The sequence below is a fragment of the Rhinoraja longicauda genome, chromosome 23 (assembly GCF_053455715.1).
Source record: "Rhinoraja longicauda isolate Sanriku21f chromosome 23, sRhiLon1.1, whole genome shotgun sequence".
NCBI classification, from domain to species: Eukaryota; Metazoa; Chordata; class Chondrichthyes; order Rajiformes; family Arhynchobatidae; genus Rhinoraja; species Rhinoraja longicauda.
In genome coordinates this window covers 10241818-10260919 of record NC_135975.1, presented here as the reverse complement: position 1 = coordinate 10260919, position 19102 = coordinate 10241818, and positions in this window count along the sequence as shown.

Sequence of the window (19102 nt, the reverse complement as noted above, 5' to 3'; positions counted from 1 at the left end):
TGGGCTGCAAGCTGCCCAAGCAAAATATGAGATGCTGTTCCTCCAATTTCCGGTGGGCCTCACCATGGCACTGGAGGACTGGGAATGGGAGGGGGAGTTGAAGTGCTCAGCCACCGGGTGATACGGTTAGAATTGTACTTCAACCAACAGCTCTCTGAAGGCAGTGAGCAGCGAAACAACAGCGGGTACTCGGATTAACATTGAAGTACACAAGTAGAAAGCTAGCCTTAATGCAAAAACGGAATTCTGCAGACTCTGGAAAACTGAACTCACAGTACATTCTGAAAATGGCCACATTTCAAGCTCCAGTCTGTCGCGAGGGAACATAGCGGATCAATGGACCTTTATCAGGACAAAGGAGTCAAAGATGTTTTAAACAGTGATACAGGTGAAGGGAGATAAAGAACAGAAAATTTGTGATAAAGTGGGAGACAGTCGAGTTTAAATACTAAAAATTATAATAGTGCAAGGTAAAAAGGAATGGGATTAATAGAACTCGGGAACCAATAGCTAGTTGAGTTTGGAGAGGGGGGTAAATCATTCCCAACTAACACTCAACCTATGGGGGCAATGATCGTGATCTCAGAGTATTGGAACCGTATGCCAATCCCCGCAATTGTAAAATGCTTGAAAGCCTAAACTGAGCCTGACCGGGACTATGTCAGTGGCTGAGGACAGAGGTCAGAGTGGAAGGCAGATGGAGAATTAACAGGTGCGGAGATTGTAAACCGATGGTTGCACTTGAGAACTGTTTACGCAAAGCCCAGCTTGCATCCGAGTCTCCCCAGTGTAGGGAAAACGTTGTTATGAACAACGAACATCAGAGACCCAGAGACTGCAGACGCTGAGACTCGGAGCTTAAAAAAAAGAGAGCTGATGGAGGACCTCAGCGGGTCAGGCAGTAACTATTGGAGAGAAATGGTCCAAAGGCATTTAGAGCCGGGACCCTTCATTGTTCTCTGGATGATGGGTCCTCGCCTGAACTGTCGACTGGTTGTGCGTAGATCAGCTTTGTAGACAACACAGGGTCATTGCATTGGATGAATGCAAGTCCTTTTGTTTACGCTTGCAGACGATTGTTATCACATGTTTCTCCTTCACTGCTCGGCGTCAGGGACCTCATGTTGCTTCTTGAGCTGCTGGAAATCATGGGCCATGGGGTTTGGAAACGGGGAGGGGGGAGTGAATGACACATCCCCCCGTGGGGACAATTCGTGGGGCGAAGATATTCAGAAACCCTGCCCCAAGGCTCCTGGATCTGAGTGAATTAGTTGTGTGCTCATCAGCGTTCAGCTGCACCACAGATGCTGCTTCCTCTGAGAACCCACTCCCACCCCTGAGTATTGCAGCCTCGATGAATTAGTGGCAGCTGGCCAAGTTAAGATAGTTAAGGAGGCAGGGTGGAGGAGGAGAGTGTTTGGTCAGCCCAGGGGGGGGGGGTTATAACATCCTCCTGTGCTTTTTGGTTTCACACTTGGATGGTGACACTTCTTCTGTTCAAGTGTCCTTGATATGTTTTGCCATTACTCCCAGCCCCTAGTACATTTCCTACTTTGGACACACATTCTTGCTTTTTCTGTTCATGTATTTGGAATATTAACCCCTCTATTAAGAGCTTCCATACCTTAATCTCCCCTGATATGAACCATAACTGTAGGTGGATCTAAGAGGTCCGATGACAATATCTTGAAAAAGAGTATTAGAATTCTTCCTGGTATCCAGAACAATTATTCCCTTTCATTGGACCTCACAAAAATAGATGAACGTCACTTAATTCAATGCTGTTTCTCAGATCCTGCTGTGTTCAAATTAGTTATCACATTTCCCTATAAGTAAATGGGCTGCACTTTCAACGTTCTTCATTGGGAACGATAATGAAATGTTTTTAATTCATAAAACCTGCTTGTCCTCAGCACGCAAATAGGAGGAATAAAACATTTCTTCCCGGGAAGTCCTAGAGTCATAGATGGCTATATGACATAGAAACTGGCCCTTCAGCCCACCTGCTCTATGCTGACCAAATTAGCCTTCTGGGACAGCTCCATTTGCCTACAGAGTCTCTTGCCCAGCGTAGGTGAACCAAGGACCAGAGGACATGGGTTTAAGGTGAAGGGGAAAAGATTTAATAGGAATCTGAGGGGTAACTTTTTCACACAAAGGGTGGTGGATGTATGGAACATCACTGCCAGAAGAGGTAGTTGAGGCAGGAACTATCCCAACATTTAAGAAACAGTGAGACAGGTACGTGGATAGGACTGGTTTGGAGGGATACAGACCAAGCGCGGGCAGGTGGGACTAGTGTAGCTGGGACATGTTGGCCGGTGTGGGCAAGTTGGGCTGAAGGACCTGTTTCCACACTGTATCACTCTATGATTCTATGACTATATCCTTCTAAACCCTTCCTATCCATATATTTGGACAAGCATCTTTTAAAAGGTATATCTGTATCTACTTCCTATGGTTTGCAGCAGAGAGCTTGCACTTCACATTGATTCATACAGTACAGAAGCAGACCATCAAGTCATCAGCTCAAGTCCATGTGATCACCAAGCACTCATTCACATTCATCTCATTTTATTCAGCATTATATTTTGCCACTCACCAAAACACCAGGGACAATTTACCTTGGGCAATTAACCTATCAACGTGCACATCTTTGGGATGCAGGAGGACACCGGAACACAAGGTCATTGAAAGAAGGTACAAACTCCACACAGACAGGACCCAAGTCAGGATTTCTTTGGTGGTTGGAGGCAGAGGCTCCACTAGCTGTGCCACTCAGCCAGCCACAGTTCAGTGACAAATACTGTTTAAAACACAAAGTGCTAGAGTAACTCAGCTGGTCAGGCAGCATCTCCGGTGGACATGGATAAATAATGTTGCAGGTCAACCCTAAACATCGCCTATCTATGTCCTCCGGTGATGCTGCCTGACTCACTGAGTTACTCCAGCACTTTGTGTTTTACTCAAGATTCCAGCATCTGCAGTTCCTTGTGTTGTTTGGTTGTTGTTACGGGGTGAGTGCTTCTTGGTGGTTCAGGGCGGCACATCTGCCCGTTCACGAATGGGCATCGGGACTCAGGGCTCAACAGGGCAGCAGATTGTAGATCTGCTCATCACTCACTACTGGGTCTGGAGCACCTTGGCCCAACTCACAGGTACAACCTCAGCAACTGGTGGGGACCATGGAACCACCCTGTACCCAGCAAACTGGGAGCCCATCATAACAGAGCTGAACTAAGACTGCTGCAGATGGCTGATGAGACTAATGCCAGTACTGACTCCACAAGGGCCAAGTGTCAGAAACAAATGTGATCAGCCTCTTGTTTTTGGCAAGGGTCTGAGTCCTGTAAGTCAGTCAGATAAATTGGAGACTTGCAGGGAGCAATGAGGTGTGACCTGATAAATGCAGACAAAATTAGAAGAGGCAAAAAGGTCAGCAAGGGGGTGGTGGGATGTGGAGCCTGTGGTGATACTACTGTTTTGGGATGAATAACTGGTAATGATGAGTCAGCTTGTAGGAGGGAGATTGAAAATCTGATTGAATGGTGTCAGAACAATCTAGCTGTCAACATCAGCAAGAACAAGGAGCAAAAGACTTCAGGAGGGTCTACCAACCTGCCTTCAGCAACAGACAGTGGTGGAGAGAGTCCACAGCTTCAAGTTCCAGTGCGAGCACATCTCTGAAGATTTGTACTGGGCCCAGCACATTGATGCAATCACGAAGAAAGCTCATCAACCCCTCCTCCTCCTTTGAAGATTGAAGAGATTCAGTGTGTCGCTAAAGACTCTCATGAATTTCTACAGATAGAGAGCAGGCTGATTGGTTGCATCACGACCTACTTCGGCAATTGAAATGCCCAGGACCATAAGAGATATACAGAGAGTGGTGGACATTGCCCAGTCCATCACAGTTACTGACCTCTCCACCATTGAAGTGATCCATTGGAGGCACTGCCTCAAAACGTCACCCAGTATCAAGAAAGACTCACCCCACACTAGCCATGCTCTCATTTCACTCCTATCATCGGGAAGAAGGTGCAGGAGCTTTAAAATCCTGACCACCAGATTAAAGGACAACCTCTTCTTATCATCAACCTCTTTAACATTGCACAACACTAACCTTAATAACTATGAACTTCTATGAAGTGTCTTTGGTTGCACTAAGGACTTTGGTTTCTGCACTAGTATTGCAGTTATTAATTTATTATTAAAAATATATATATATTATCTGTTATCTATTTATGATTAGGTGGAATTCACTGCCTCAGAAGGCAGTGGAGACCAAGTCTGAATGCTTTCAAGAGAGAACTAGATAGAGCTCTTAAGGATAGCGGAGTCAGGGGGTATGGGGAGAAGGCAGGAACGGGGTACTGATTGAGAATGATCAGCCATGATCACATTGAATGGTGGTGCTGGCTCGAAGGGCCAAATGGCCTACTCCTGCACCTATTGTCTATTGTCTATTAGGTTTATAGGCATGTTCAGCTTCTTCATGTAAGAATTTCATTGTTTCGTTGTCAGTACATATAACAAGCACTCTTGACACTGTTAAACCTTGACAGTTTGTGTGCTGTACAACTCCGTGAGTCGGAGCCTCCCCAGTCCCATTCCTTCTCTCCAGAGACACTGCCTGTCCCGCTGAGTTACCAGCTTTTTGTGTCTATCTTCGTGGCCCTCTCCAGTGACACCACTTTCACTGCTCACAGCTCACTGCAGACACACAGCAGGCCCTCTGAGGCTGACATGTCATTGACTGTACTCATGCGCTCCTCATTGCTTCCTGGCTCACATAGATAACAACAAAGCTCACAGCCTGTGAACAAATGAACCATGAGGAGAAACACACTGCTGGAGGTAACTCAACGGGTCAGCCAGCATCTGTGGAGGCAACTGAGCAGGCAACGTTTGAAGATCGGTCTTGAAGTCAAAACGTTGCCCGTCCATTTCTCTCCACAGTCACTGTCGGACACGTTGAATTCCTGCAGTAGTTTGTCTTTTTGCTCAAGTTGCCAGCATCTGCAGTCTCTTGTGTCAACAGTTGAACTGTGACAACCATAGAGTAATAATATATTGATATTGACTTTCTCTGTTATCTTGCAGGGCATCACAGCCTCTCACTCATAACCTGTCATTACAAACTCACTCTGTCTCCAGGATACTGATGCTTCCTTCCTAGCTGTGACCTCTGCTAGACACCCAGTGAAGAAGTTTTACAAGTACCTGATTCTTTCAGTATCCCCCCCCCCCCCTCCCCTCACACACTGCATGGCCTGCCTCTGTGTGGCTGTGTACCTGGGGTGGAGCGACTGCCTGCCCCCCGAGGGCATGTTTACACATCAGTGCTGCTCCAGGGAGCTTCGATTTGTTCTAATTAACAGGATGGCTCACGGCAAGGTCAGAATCCTTCGTCAATCTGTAACTGTCGACCCTCTGAGCCGGTCGGGCATCGGTGGATCTGGGTCAGATACAAGTCAGTGTATGGGCAAGGACATAGACTTCCTACCAAAGTACACCAGGCAACTGGATGAGATTTCACAGCCTGCCAGTAGTTTGCTGATTACTATTGCAGTGAGCTGCTGTTTTATGTAATGGCAGATTTATTTAATCATATGATTTCTTTAAAATCCAAACCATCTGTGGGATTTTGTCTCACACCCCCTGGGCTAATGGTGTTAATCCGAGGCAGCTGATCCAGCAGGTAACAACTACGGCACCAAGCACATCAGATAAAAACAGCACTGGGGGGGATCATCTATCCGAGTCTATCCTGATTATAGTTGAAAAGACAGGCATGGACCCATCGGGTCCAAACCTCTCCTGCGGGCATGGCAACCCCTGTTGGGTGCAAGGCTGTCCTGCGTGCCCAGCAACCCTCCCCCGACTGACGACCCGTCGACCCATTGCCGGCCGGGGAGTCTCCCCCAGGGCCGTGGGGGGGAGAGGAAAGGGGAGAGGAGAGGGGAGAGGGAGCCACTCACCCCGGCCCCAGGCGGCCATCGCGAGCCGTGGACCCGTTGGGTGGAAACCTCTCCTGCAGCGGCTGCTGGACAGCGACGGCCATCTTCTTTGACCCTCTGTCGCCGCGCTGCACCACGGGAGGAAGATCAGGCGCGGGGCACTCCGGGGATGGGCGCGGGTCCTCCCGGCAAGAGGGGGGGGGGGGGGGGGGGAAGCGCATTTATTAACGTTTATTAAGTTAATTGCTTTTAAAATATAACAAAACTTGATCAATCAAGACCGCAGGGAATGGTGAGTGGGGTGGCCTAAAATTATTGCGCACTCGTGTACTTGTTATGGCTGCATTTCGGGAGCAAATTGATATACAAACTGATATACGAATATACAAGATGAGAGTTTTAGTAATAAAAATGTATATATAGAATAGATAGATAGATAGATAGATAGATAGATAGATAGATAGATAGATAGATAGATAGATAGATGCATTCTTTCACAGGATGTACAGTAGTTGCCGCTGCCAAGGCCGCTATTTATTGCCCATCCTTGGTTGTTAGTTATTGCCCACCCTTAGTTAAGGCTACTAGTTATTGCCCACCCTTAGTTAAGGCTACTAGTTATTGCCCATCCTTAGTTAAGGCTACTAGTTATTACCCACCCTTAGTTAAGGCTACTAGTTATTGCCCATCCTTAGTTAAGCTACTAGTTATTGCCCATCCCTAGTTAAGGCTACTAGTTATTACCCACCCTTAGTTAAGGCTACTAGTTATTGCCCATCCTTAGTTAAGGCTACTAGTTATTACCCACCCTTAGTTAAGGCTACTAGTTATTGCCCATCCTTAGTTAAGGCTACTAGTTATTACCCACCCTTAGTTAAGGCTACTAGTTATTGCCCATCCTTAGTTAAGCTACTAGTTATTGCCCATCCCTAGTTAAGGCTACTAGTTATTGCCCATTCCCAGTTAGGGCCTTTATTTATTGCCCATCCTTAGTTAAGAGTTAACCATATTGTTCTGCCTAGAATCTCATGCAGCCAAACTTTATACCGAGTGCTGATTCCATTCCCTCAAATGAACTGGTCTTTCAGCACGTCACTAGTTTTGTAGTTTCTATTACCGAGACCCATGTTTGTTTTCACATTTTTAAATGCGTTTAATTACTTGAAGTTACATTTTCCAGCAACTATGATGGGATTGAAACTCATGTCCCAAGATCAATGGTCCATAATGACCAGTGGGTGCGAGACCAGTTATTTACCCCCCAGCCCCCCCCCCCCCCCCCCCACACACACACATCAACAGGCCAGGCACATGGATTCCACTTCAGTAAAACATACTGCTGAGTGTGGAGGAAAGCACACCAGAACACCACTGTCGTCATGGTGTAAGGCAAGTTTTAACTTTATTCAATGCAAGTTTGTAAGACCCTGGACGTGACTGATTTGTATAATAAGCATTCTGCAGGCACTGGGAATTTACCCTCCACAAATGCATGTATCTAGCGTGAGGCAAAGTAATGATTTTCACTGGTGTGCTTAATGTACGCAGAGGCAATTAAACTTCAAAGTGCAGGGACCTCATCTCAGTCACAAGCAATGCTCATTTGTGGAGAAAGGGGGCTGCTCCCTCTTTGAAGTGACTCTTGCTACAGGCCCTTACACAGGATCTGCCTGTTCAGTTAAGCATTGTAAAAAGTCTCATTTGACAGTAATACCGTGAGGACTGGAGATGAATGAATGTTGGTGTTATGTGCCGAGCAGTGCTCTGGGCTTGAGAAACAGGCCACATTGCCTACCAACTCACCAGGAAATATGTGCAGATGTTAAAAGCTTCTGAACAAGGCTCTTGCTGTGCTCATAAAGCCTTGTAATGTAGGAGTGGACATCTTAGTGGATCAGAGTGGTTCAGGAGCCAGCCTTCGCCTTGTGAATATGGATGATAAATGTAAAGGCTGGGGGCAGAGTTCTAATTTGGCTTGAGTAAACTGTGTTTAGCATGAATTTATGCATTCATAAATTCACAGAGAAATACAGCACAGAAGCCATTTACCCCAAATCATCCACGTCCGGCTTTATAGGGCTTTGGAGTAACCACATTTGGAGTATTGTGTGCAATTTTGGGCCCCCATTCCTAGACAGATGTGGAAGTTTTAGAAAGGGTGCAGAGGAGATTTGCCAGAATGATGCTTAGATATCACTGGAGTTTAGAAGGATGAGATGGGATCTTATAGAGACATATAAAATTATAAAAGGATTGGACAAGCTAGATGCAGAAAAAATATTCCCAATGTTGGGGGAGTCCAGAACCAGGGGCCACAGTCTTAGAATAAAGGGGAGGCCATTTAAAACTGAGGTGAGAAAAAACTTTTTCACCCAGAGAGTTGTGAATTTGTGGAATTCTCTGCCACTGAGGGCAGTGGAAGCCAAATCACTGGATGGATTTAAGAGAGAGTTAGATAGTGCTCTGGGGACTAGTGGAATCAAGGGATATGGGGAGAAGGCAGGCACGGGTTACTGATTGTGGATGATCAGCCATGATCACAATGAATGGCAGTGCTGGCTCGAAGGGCCGAATGGCCTCCTCCTGCACCTATTTTCTATGTTTCTATGTATATCAGCAACAGGGAGAGGTTGGACAGACTTGGATTGTTTTCTCTGGAATGCCTGAGGTTGCAGAGACACCAGATAAAAGTATGTAAAATGATGAGAGGCTTAGACAGGGTAGAGAATAGAACCTTTTCTCAGGATAGAAAACACAAAGGCTAGAATATATAGTTTTAAGGTGACAGGAGCAAAGTTTAAAGGAGATGAACAGAGCAATTATTTTTATTACAGAGGGTGGCGAGTGCCTAGAATACACTGCTGGTTGAGGCAGATTTGATTGTAGTATTTAAGAGACCTTTAGATGGGCACATGGATATGCAGGGAATGGAGGGGAATGGATTATGTGCAGGCAGATAAGATCTGATCTTGGCATCATGCTGCACTGCCTCAGGACATCCTTGCTATTGAGGCAGTGCAGCGTAGGTTCATGAGGTTAATCCCTGGGATGAAGGGAAGATTATATCATATATCATATCATATATATACAGCCGGAAACAGGCCTTTTCGGCCCTCCAAGTCCGTGCCGCCCAGCGATCCCCGTACATTAATAATAATAATAATACATTTTATTTATATAGCGCTTTTCATATACTCAAAGACGCTTTACAGAGATTTTGAGAACATTAACACTATCCTACACCCACTAGGGACAATTTTTACATTTACCCAGCCAATTAACCTACATACCTGTACGTCTTTGGAGTGTGGGAGGAAACCGAAGATCTCGGAGAAAACCCACGCAGGTCACGGGGAGAACGTACAAACCCCTTACAGTGCAGCACCCGTAGTCAGGATCGAACCTGAGTCTCCGGCGCTGCATTTGCTGTAAAGCAGCAACTCTACCGCTGCGCTACCATGCCGCCCTCGGTTGGAAAGGCTGGGCTTGTATTCACTGGAGTTTAGAAGGATGAGAGGGGATCTTATAGAGATAAGATCCTCTTATTTTATAAAATTAGAAAAGGACTAGACAAGCTAGATGCAGGAAAAAAATTCCCAATGCTGGGGGAATCCAGAACCAGGGGACACAGTCTAAGAATAAAGGGGAGGCCATTTAAAACTGAGGTGAGAAGAAACTTTTTCATCCAGAGAGTTGTGAATTTGTGGAATTCTCTGCCACAGAGGGCAGTGGAAGCCAATTCACTGGATGAATTTAAAAGAGAGTTAGATAGAGCTCTTGGGGTTAATGGAATCAAGGGATATGGGGAGAAGGCAGGCACAGGTTGCTGATTGTAAATGATCAGCCATGATCACAATGAGTGGCGGTGCTGGCTCGAAAGGCCAAATGGCCTCCTCCTGCACCTATTTTCTATGTTCGGCACAGACATTATGGGCCAAAGAGCCTGTTCCTGCGCTCTATGTCCTCTGAACCAAGATGGCATTCTATTGGCTCGTATTTGAACCTTTTCAATAGACAATAGACAATAGACAATAGGTGCAGGAGTAGGCCATTCAGCCCTTCGAGCCAGCACCGCCATTCAATGCGATCATGGCTGATCACTCTCAATCAGTACCCCGTTCCTGTCTTCTCCCCATACCCCATCACTCCGCTATCCTTAAGAGCTCTATCCAGCTCTCTCTTGAAAGCATCCAACGAACTGGCCTCCACTGCCTTCTGAGGCAGAGAATTCCACACCTTCACCACTCTCTGACTGAAAAAGTTCTTCCTCATCTCCGTTCTAAATGGCCTACCCCTTATTCTTAAACTGTGGCCCCTTGTTCTGGACTCCCCCAACATTGGGAACATGTTTCCTGCCTCTAATGTGTCCAATCCCCTAATTATCTTATATGTTTCAATAAGATCCCCCCTCATCCTTCTAATTTCCAGTGTATACAAGCCTAATTGCTCCAGCCTTTCTATCCATGTACCTGTCCAAATGTCTTTTAAATGTTATAATTCTACCCACTGCTACCACTTCCTCTGGAAGGTCGATCTATAAACCCTCTGCCCTCCCCTCAGGCATGCTTTAAATCTTTCCTCCCTCTCAAAAGTGACCGTGGCAGGCCCCCACAGCAGCAGGGTGAGCGAGTGAGTCGAGGGCAGCTCTGACAGCTGCCTGGAAGGGCAGTGGAGGGAGCCGGCTGACGGGACAGGTTGACTGACCCCCTGCTTCATCCATTCAGAGCCGTCAGGTCCCTTGGCCTTCTGGTGAGGAAATAGAGGCTTGGATTTTCAGAGACTTGGAAGTTGCAAGGTGGTGCTGGAAGGTTGCCACACTACCTGTGCTGCTCAAGGAAATGGATGTATTGTAGGAATGTATGGTCTGACGTGACCAGATAGTGTGCAGAACAAGCATTTCACTGTTTCTCTGCACATGTTACAATAAATAAACTGACTAACTTAATCTCTCCCTAAACCTCTACCCGACCCTACCCTGGGAAAAAGACTGTGACCATTTACTCTATCTTTGCTCCTCGTAATTCTATAAACCTCTATATAGTCACCCCTCGACCTCCTTTGCTCCAGGGAAAATAGTCCCAGCCTTTCCAATGTCACCTTTTAACTCAAGCTCTCCAATTCAGACAACATTCCTGTGAATCTCTGCTGCAGCCTCTCTGGTTAAATCCCACGCCATGGGCCCTGCCACTCACGGTGCATGTGCAGCTCTGGTTGACAAGACCCTGCTTTAATTTCCAAAAATGCATCACATTGCACTTAGTCTGAGTTAAATTCATCTGCCATGCGCTCGTCCACTTTCCCAGTTAATCTACATCCTGTTGCAACAGAGGACAACCTTCACTGTCCATCATGTCTCCAATTTTGATGTAATCTGCATTTTTGCTAATCATGCCGCTCACATTTTCTTCCGGACCCTTGATTTCTATGACAAACGACAAAGGACCCGGTATCGATCCCTGTGACAGACCATAGGTTACAGGCCTTATATCTGAAAAACAGCCCTGCACTAAACCCTCTGCCTCCTACCCACAAATCAACGTTGTATCTATTTCGCTCTCATTCTGGATCCCATTTTTATAACATTACAAGACCTTATAAAATCCCTTGTTTACGTCCATGCAGACAACATCCACAGCCTTACCCTTATCAGTGGTCTATTGCCTCCTCAATTGAATTTGTGAGACAGGATTTCCCATGAACAAAACTATCCCTAATCAATCCTTACCTTTCTAAATGCCAGCCTTGTCTTCCACTCTAACTGGAACTGACTCTGAACTGTTCTTGTACACACATTTAAACCCTCCCACTTGCCATGCATCCCTTTAGCTACTAACTGCCTCTCCCAACCCACCTTTACAAGTTCAATAGTCAATAGTCAATAGTCGTTTATTTGTCACATACACATAAATGTGTAGTGAAATGAAACATTACCTGCAGTTCAACAATAAGACCAATAAGAATAATCAATAAAAATGCAATAACACATACAATCATAAACTAACACCAAACAATAGAAACATCCTTCACAGTGAGTCTCCTCCAGTCCCCTCCTCACTGTGATGGAAGGCCAGAATGTCTTTTCTCTTCCCTGCCGTCTTCCCCCGCAGTCAGGCTGTTGGAGTTGCCACGTCGGGGCGGTCGTCCAGTTCCTGTCCAATGCCATCAAAATTATCATTTGATTAAGGAGGGGGTGTGATGATTGTACAACCAGGTCAGTCTTGTGTGTTGCTGGGCTGCTCTGTATTGTCTCAGGGTTGATTGATTGAAAGATACAGCATGGAAACAGGCCCTTTGGCCCATCAAGTACTTGCCCACCACACATTCACCCTAATTCTGTATTATCCCACTTTACATCCACTATTGACACACCAGGGGTAATTAACCTACCAACCAGCACTTTTTTGGGATACGGGAGGAAACCGGAGCGCTTGGAAGCAACCCACACAGTCACAGGGAGAATGTGCAAACTCCATACACACAGATCTGGATCGAATCCGGGTCTCTGGCGCTGAGCGGCAGCAGCTCCACCATTTTCCCCACTGTGCTGATTGAGGTGATTGTAATTGATGGTGACCTGTGTTTGTAGACACAAGAAACTGCGAATGATGATTTACAAATAAGACACAAAGTGCTGGAGTAACTCAGTGGGTCAGGCAGCATCTCTGGAGAACATGGATAGGCAACGTTTTTGGTTGGAACCCTTCTTCAGCCTGATTGTGGTGGGGGAAAGAAAGCTGAAAGAGAGGTGGGGTTGGACAAAGCCCGGCGAGCGATAGGTGGATACAGGTGAAGGAGGGGTTAGATTGGCCAAAAATGAAAAGACAAAAAGTGCGAGAGTGGGAGATAAAGATAGAAGAAGGACAAAATGTGAAGCCAGATAGGTAGAAGAGGGGGGAGGGAAGGGAAAAGGGAGAAATGGGTGTGCATCCAAGTGGGGCACATGATAGAGAGGGGGGAAAGGGGAGGGGGGTGGGGGATGTGAGGTAGAGATGTTTATAGGTTTATTACTTAAAATTGGAGAATTCAATGTTCATACCATTGGGTTGTAAGTATTTCACTGCAATGTAAGCTCGAAGAGAGAGACAAGCATGGCCTTCCTTGTGACATGACTGGACACACCGAGATCCCAAAGGGATCCCACTGACTGGCTTTCTCCTAGCGGAGCTTCCCTTGCACTGATGGTAGTGGAAGCATGGCCACCAGGTTTGGTTAAGGCTTCCAAATGTCCTGGAGAAGCACATGAAGGATAGACCTGCCGAGGGTCACAATTGTTGCATGATGTCAGACCTTGCTACTCACTCCATCATGAGCCTGTGGGATCACTATAACTGGCAGTATAGTAAGAGTAACACCAGAGTAACATTCTGCCTGTCTTGATTGAAATAAATCACTACCTCTTCCTGCAGCAGGGGGAGAACATCGAGTGTAGGTGGTAGTCCATTGTGTGAATGTTGTTTAATGATTGCCCTAATTGTAGTGTTTGTGAGTTTCTTTTGTGTTGCAGCAAGCACTGTATGCCAGATTAGCCAGCTAACAATACATAATGTCGTTTATCGAAGGCAGCTATTGTGGAATTTAACAACAGATTCTGGTACAACAATTTTTCAAGATCAAACCACATGGTGCACTCATATCTTCAAGGCACCCTTGTACCCCTACAAGCTATGATACTTTTATACTATGAGTCAGAGTCACAGGGATGTACAGCCTAATCAGACCCTTCAGCCCACCACGTCCATGCTGGCCTTCATGATCATCTACTCTAATCCTCTTTGCTTGCTTTAGGTTGGTATCCTCCTCCTGTATCATCTTCCCTGATGGTAGCAGTTAGATGAGAGCTTCCCTTGGTGGTGTTGGGATTTGCAGATCTTAGATGCCTTCTTGAAGCTGTGCCTCCTGTTGATCCCTACGATAGTGGGGAGACCAATAACTGGGATGTCCTGGGCAATGTCCATTATTTCCTGCAGCCTCCTTTGTTCTTGGACGTTTGAGTTATTGAGCCAGGCCGTGATGCAACCTGTCGGCACCTGTTGGAGTTTCGCAAACATCTGATACGCTAATGGTCCCTTGGCTTTCCCTTCCTGAAGTCAACGATTAGCTCCTTGGTCTTGCTAACATAAAGAAGAAGATTGTTATCCTGATACCACTCAACCAGATAATCAATCTCCCTTCTGTACTCAGACTCACCATACCAATTATTCATCCAATAATAGTATCATCTGTACATTTATAGACAACATTGGAGCTGTGCAAGTTATATATAACTTTGTAACCAGCACACAGATTAGAGCAGGGGACTGAACACACAGCCTTGCGATTCCCTACGTTCAGCAAGGAGAAAATGTCATTGCCAATTTGTACTGACTGACGTCTGCCAATGAGGAAGTTGATGATCCAGTAGCACAGGGAGGGATAGTGGTGTTGAACGCTGAGCTGTAGTCAATGATTGTGTGGCAAGGAACTGCAGATGCTGGTTTACACTGAAGATAGACACAAAATGCTGGAGTAACTCAGCGGGACAGGCAGCATCTCTGGAGAGAAGGAATAAGTGACGTTTCGGGTCTGAAGAAGGGTCTGGACCCGAAACGTCACCCATTCCTTCTATCCAAAGATGCTGCCGGTCCCGACGAGTTACTCCAGCATTTCGTTTCATTTATGTTCTTGTTGTCCAAGAGAGCGGAGAGTGGAGAGTCCAGCACAGTGGAGAACCAGGGAGATCACATCTGCTGTTATTCCGTTGTGACTGTGGGCAAATTAAACTTGTCCAGATCTTTACCACGGCGGCAGTTGATATTGTATTATGGATGTCCTTTAAGTGCAGGTGACGACCTTGGACTGTAGTCGAGAGGTTGAATATATCCTTGAAACCTCCAGCTGGTTGGTCCACATAGGTTTTAAGAAAACGGCCAGGTACACCATCAGGGCCAGATGCTGGCTGAGGTTGCACCCTCTGAAGGATCTTTTCATGTCACTCCATGGAGACTGAGATCACCTGGTTGTTGGCGACTGTGGGGGTAGCACGTGAAGGTATATCATTGTTCTCCATGCATCCAGGGAGTCCGACCTCACTACACTACACTCATTTTGGATGTCTGGATTCTGTGTCCACGGACGTTCTAGAGGATCCATGTGAATTATTTTCCCCAGAAAAGATGCTTGAATGTTCAGAGGTGCCTTATCAGTTACAATGTGCTCCCACAGTAAATATGTACCAACTGAATCATTTTTTGGGTCTAAAATATATTTTGGATCCAATTAGCCTGCTCACCTTGGATCCCATGGGTCTTTACCTTCTGGACCAGCCAACCATGTTGGACTTGGTCAAATGCTTTACAACAGTACTCGGAGACAACATCTACCACATTGCCTAATCTTCTATATATTTAGATGAAATTATGAAATGAACTAATTATTTACAGATATGTATACAGTATCTTAGTTATCTTAACTTAAAAACTTTACACTGTGAACTATATTTAAGACCTCAAGTGTTTACTTTAGCTATAAGTGATTCCAATAAATCTTTCTTCATGTACGTTTTGTAAATATTTAGTTTAATGTGCTCTATAATTGTCATGTGGATGTAATTATCTCCAAATCTATGAACCTTACAGTTTGGAGTGAGCCTACCTGATTGCAATACAGATTTTACATAAACCTCAAGGTGTGATTCATAGAATTGATACCTACAGCAAATGCAATTATACTTAAGGCAAAATACTGCAGACATTTGTAATAATAAAAAATGCTAGAAATACTTGGCAGTTCAGGCAGAATCTGCTGGTGAAACAGGAAAGAGAAGTAAAGCTTCGGATTGATGATCTTTCCACAGAACAAGGGGAGTAGTTGTACAAGAAGCATGTTTTAAGTTATAGAGCAGGGGAGAGGAGGGAGAACAAATGGAATGTCTGTAATAAGATGTAGACTTAGCAAAATAGAATGACAGAGATAGCATTCGTGACAGCTGAGAGCGGGTGGTAAAAGGATGTTAATTGCAAGTATTCTGTCAGGAGGTGGTATAAATAGAAAAAGACAAATTGGAACAGGGGAGAGAGCAAAAATAATAATACTGGTACTGTGAGGAGCAGTCTCAGGAAATTTGGAAATACCCAGCAGGTTGAGGAGAATCAGTAAAGAAATACTGAGTTAACATTACAATATTACAGTGCAACTGGGTGGATTTGTTTAAGTTTCCTCTCCCCACAAATGCCCTGTGACAATTTTTTTACACAAACTGTTAGTGAACTGACATTTATGAATCCAATGTTGAATCACCTGTGCTGAACCCAGAGCAAAATGAGATGTTATTCTTTTCACTGACATTCGGGCACAATTGGATGAGATCAGGTACGGGGACACCAGAGGCGGTGTGGGATGGACAATTAAAGTCACAGGCGAATTAACATATTGGGGCATTTTTGTGGACTGAATGTCAATGTTGTGCATCGCGGTGACCCAATCTACATCTGGCTTCTCCAGTTCTGACCAACAAATACGACTTACTAAAGTAGAAGTCATAAATGTGGATCACTGCCTCATCTGGAAGAAATAATTAGGTCCCCGGTTGGTGGGAAGGGAAGAGGTAAAAGGGCAAAGGTGTTGCCTTCTTGTGGTTTCATGGGAAAGTGCTGTTGCAGACGGATAAGTGAACATGGAGTTCCAGAGGGAAACCATCTCTACATAGGTGAAAGGAGAGGGGTGGGAAAGGGAATGTGTGTCTGGTAATGACATCTTGTCGTAACTATTGAGAATGAGGAGTCTGGTGCAGTGGAAGAAGAGCTCTAGGGAATTTTTATCCCTCAGTCCAAATGACGTGACTCAGTCCATTATCTGGTCATTGCCCAAAACTGTGAAAGATAATTGGGGCAAACAGCATTTCATTGTGTTTCAAGGGGAAAGTTAGGAGGAGGGGGAGTTCAACGAGATCTGGGGGTCCTAGTGCATCAGTCAATGAAAGGAAGCATGCAGGTTCAGCAGGCAGTGAAGAAAGCCAATGGAATGTTGGCCTTCGTAACAAGAGGAGTTGAGTATATGAGCAAAGAGGTCCTTCTACAGTTGTACCGGGCCCTGGTGAGACCGCACCTGGAGTACTGTGTGCAGTTTTGGTCTCCAAATTTGAGGAAGGATATTCTTGCTATGGAGGGCGTGCAGCGTAGGTTCACTAGATTAATTCCCGGAATGGCGGGACTGTCGTATGTTGAAAGGCTGGAGCGATTGGGCTTGTATACACTGGAATTTAGAAGGATGAGGGGGGATCTTATTGAAACATATAAGATAATTAGGGGATTGGACACATTAGAGGCAGATAACATGTTCCCAATGTTGGGGGAGTCCAGAACAAGGGGCCACAGTTTGAGAATAAGGGGTAGGCCATTTAGAACGGAGATGAGGAAGAACTTTTTCAGTCAGAGGGTGGTGAAGGTGTGGAATTCTCTGCCTCAGAAGGCAGTGGATGCCAGTTCGTTGGATGCTTTCAAGAGAGAGCTGGATAGAGCTCTTAAGGATAGCGGAGTGAGGGGGTATGGGGAGAAGGCAGGAACGGGGTACTGATTGATAGTGATCAGCCATGATCGCATTGAATGGCGGTGCTGGCTCGAAGGGCTGAATGGCCTACTCCTGCACCTATTGTCTATTGTCTATTGTCTATTGAAACCGTTGAGGTTTTTTCATTTGACTTGCTGGCCCAATGAAGGTTTCACTTAATACAATTCTAACATGCGTTCTAAAGGGCCCGTCCCACTTTGGCGATTTTTTAGGTGACTACAGGCGATTAGGCTGTCGCCACATGGTTGCCGGGGTGTAGCCTGTATGGTCGTGAGTAGTCTCCAAAGAGTCATAAAGTCTTTTTGGTCGCCGCTAACAGTTTGTGTAAAAAAAATTAAAGAATTTTGAAAGAATTTTGGTGACAGTGGGTTTGAAGCCAATGAGCGTAGCTTGACGTATCCTGACGTAGGTGCTGTCATAGATTGTCGCCAGGTGATGTAGGTTGTTGCCGGGGATGACTTCGGTGAATTCCAAGTGTGGGCTTGATCTGATCACCCATCAGTGTAATGTGTCCATAAATGATGTTAGGTTTTGTATGTTTTTGCACTTGTATTCTGTTTAAAGTTTGAATTTTAAAGTTTGAAGTTTATTGAGATTTATTGAAGTTTATTACAATATTTTTGTATGCACTGTTTTATCTTCTTATCAACCTTTTAATTTTTTTGTTTGTTTCAATATCAATAAAGGAAATTCTTGACATTTTGACGGAAAATTGACGTATGAAGTTATTGCGTTTCAGAGTAGTTTCTCATGGCATCACTTTCAAGTAGTTATGATGCAGAATGATTGGAAACCCTGCCGTACACCCCCTTTTATAGGGTAACTTGGTGAAACGTGAATTGTCTTCAGTTGTCTTCAGTCTTCAGGGTCGTAGCTTGTCTCGGGTGGACGTAGGTTGACTTCGGTTGTCGTAGCTTGTCGCCTCTGTGGTGTAGGTTGTCGTAGGTGTAGTCGTAGGTTGTCGTAGGTGCGGTCGTAGGTGGATGTCCTAGGTCGCGACGATTGGGTCGCCGGTTGTCGGTACCTTGCCGTAGCTTGACGTCGACTAGGTGGTAGGTTGTGGTAGCTTGTCGTAGACATTGTCATAGGGGGGTCCGGTCGCTGGGTTTTTGGCGATCTGCTTTGACTATTGGCAGTCGCCTAAATAAATCGCCTAAGTGGGCAGGCCCTTTATTGCTGTCATTTCAAAATAAGACAGCCTTTGGTTGTGCAATAAATGGTGTTCATCTCTACTTACCCATTATCTCATTATCCAAACCTACTGTGTATTCAGTGGCTCTGCAGGAATGCTCCATACCAAGGCAAATAGGGACAATCGTCTTCACATTTTTCAAGGAGTTGATCCCTATACAGTTTGCCTATGCTGTGACATTTATGGCACCAGGCTGGCTTGAACAGCCATTCTGAGCCCAATTCTCCCTCTTCCGTACTCACTTGATCTCCTGGTTTCCCTCTGAACTCACTCATGGCACCCACCTTATTCAGCTGTGAAGAAGACCTTGTGGCCATTAAACTTATCCCTGGTTTGTTCCATCAAGAGACTCACCAGCATCTCGTCTGTTTCCAGCCAAACCACCCGCGGCAATAAGATGTTTCTC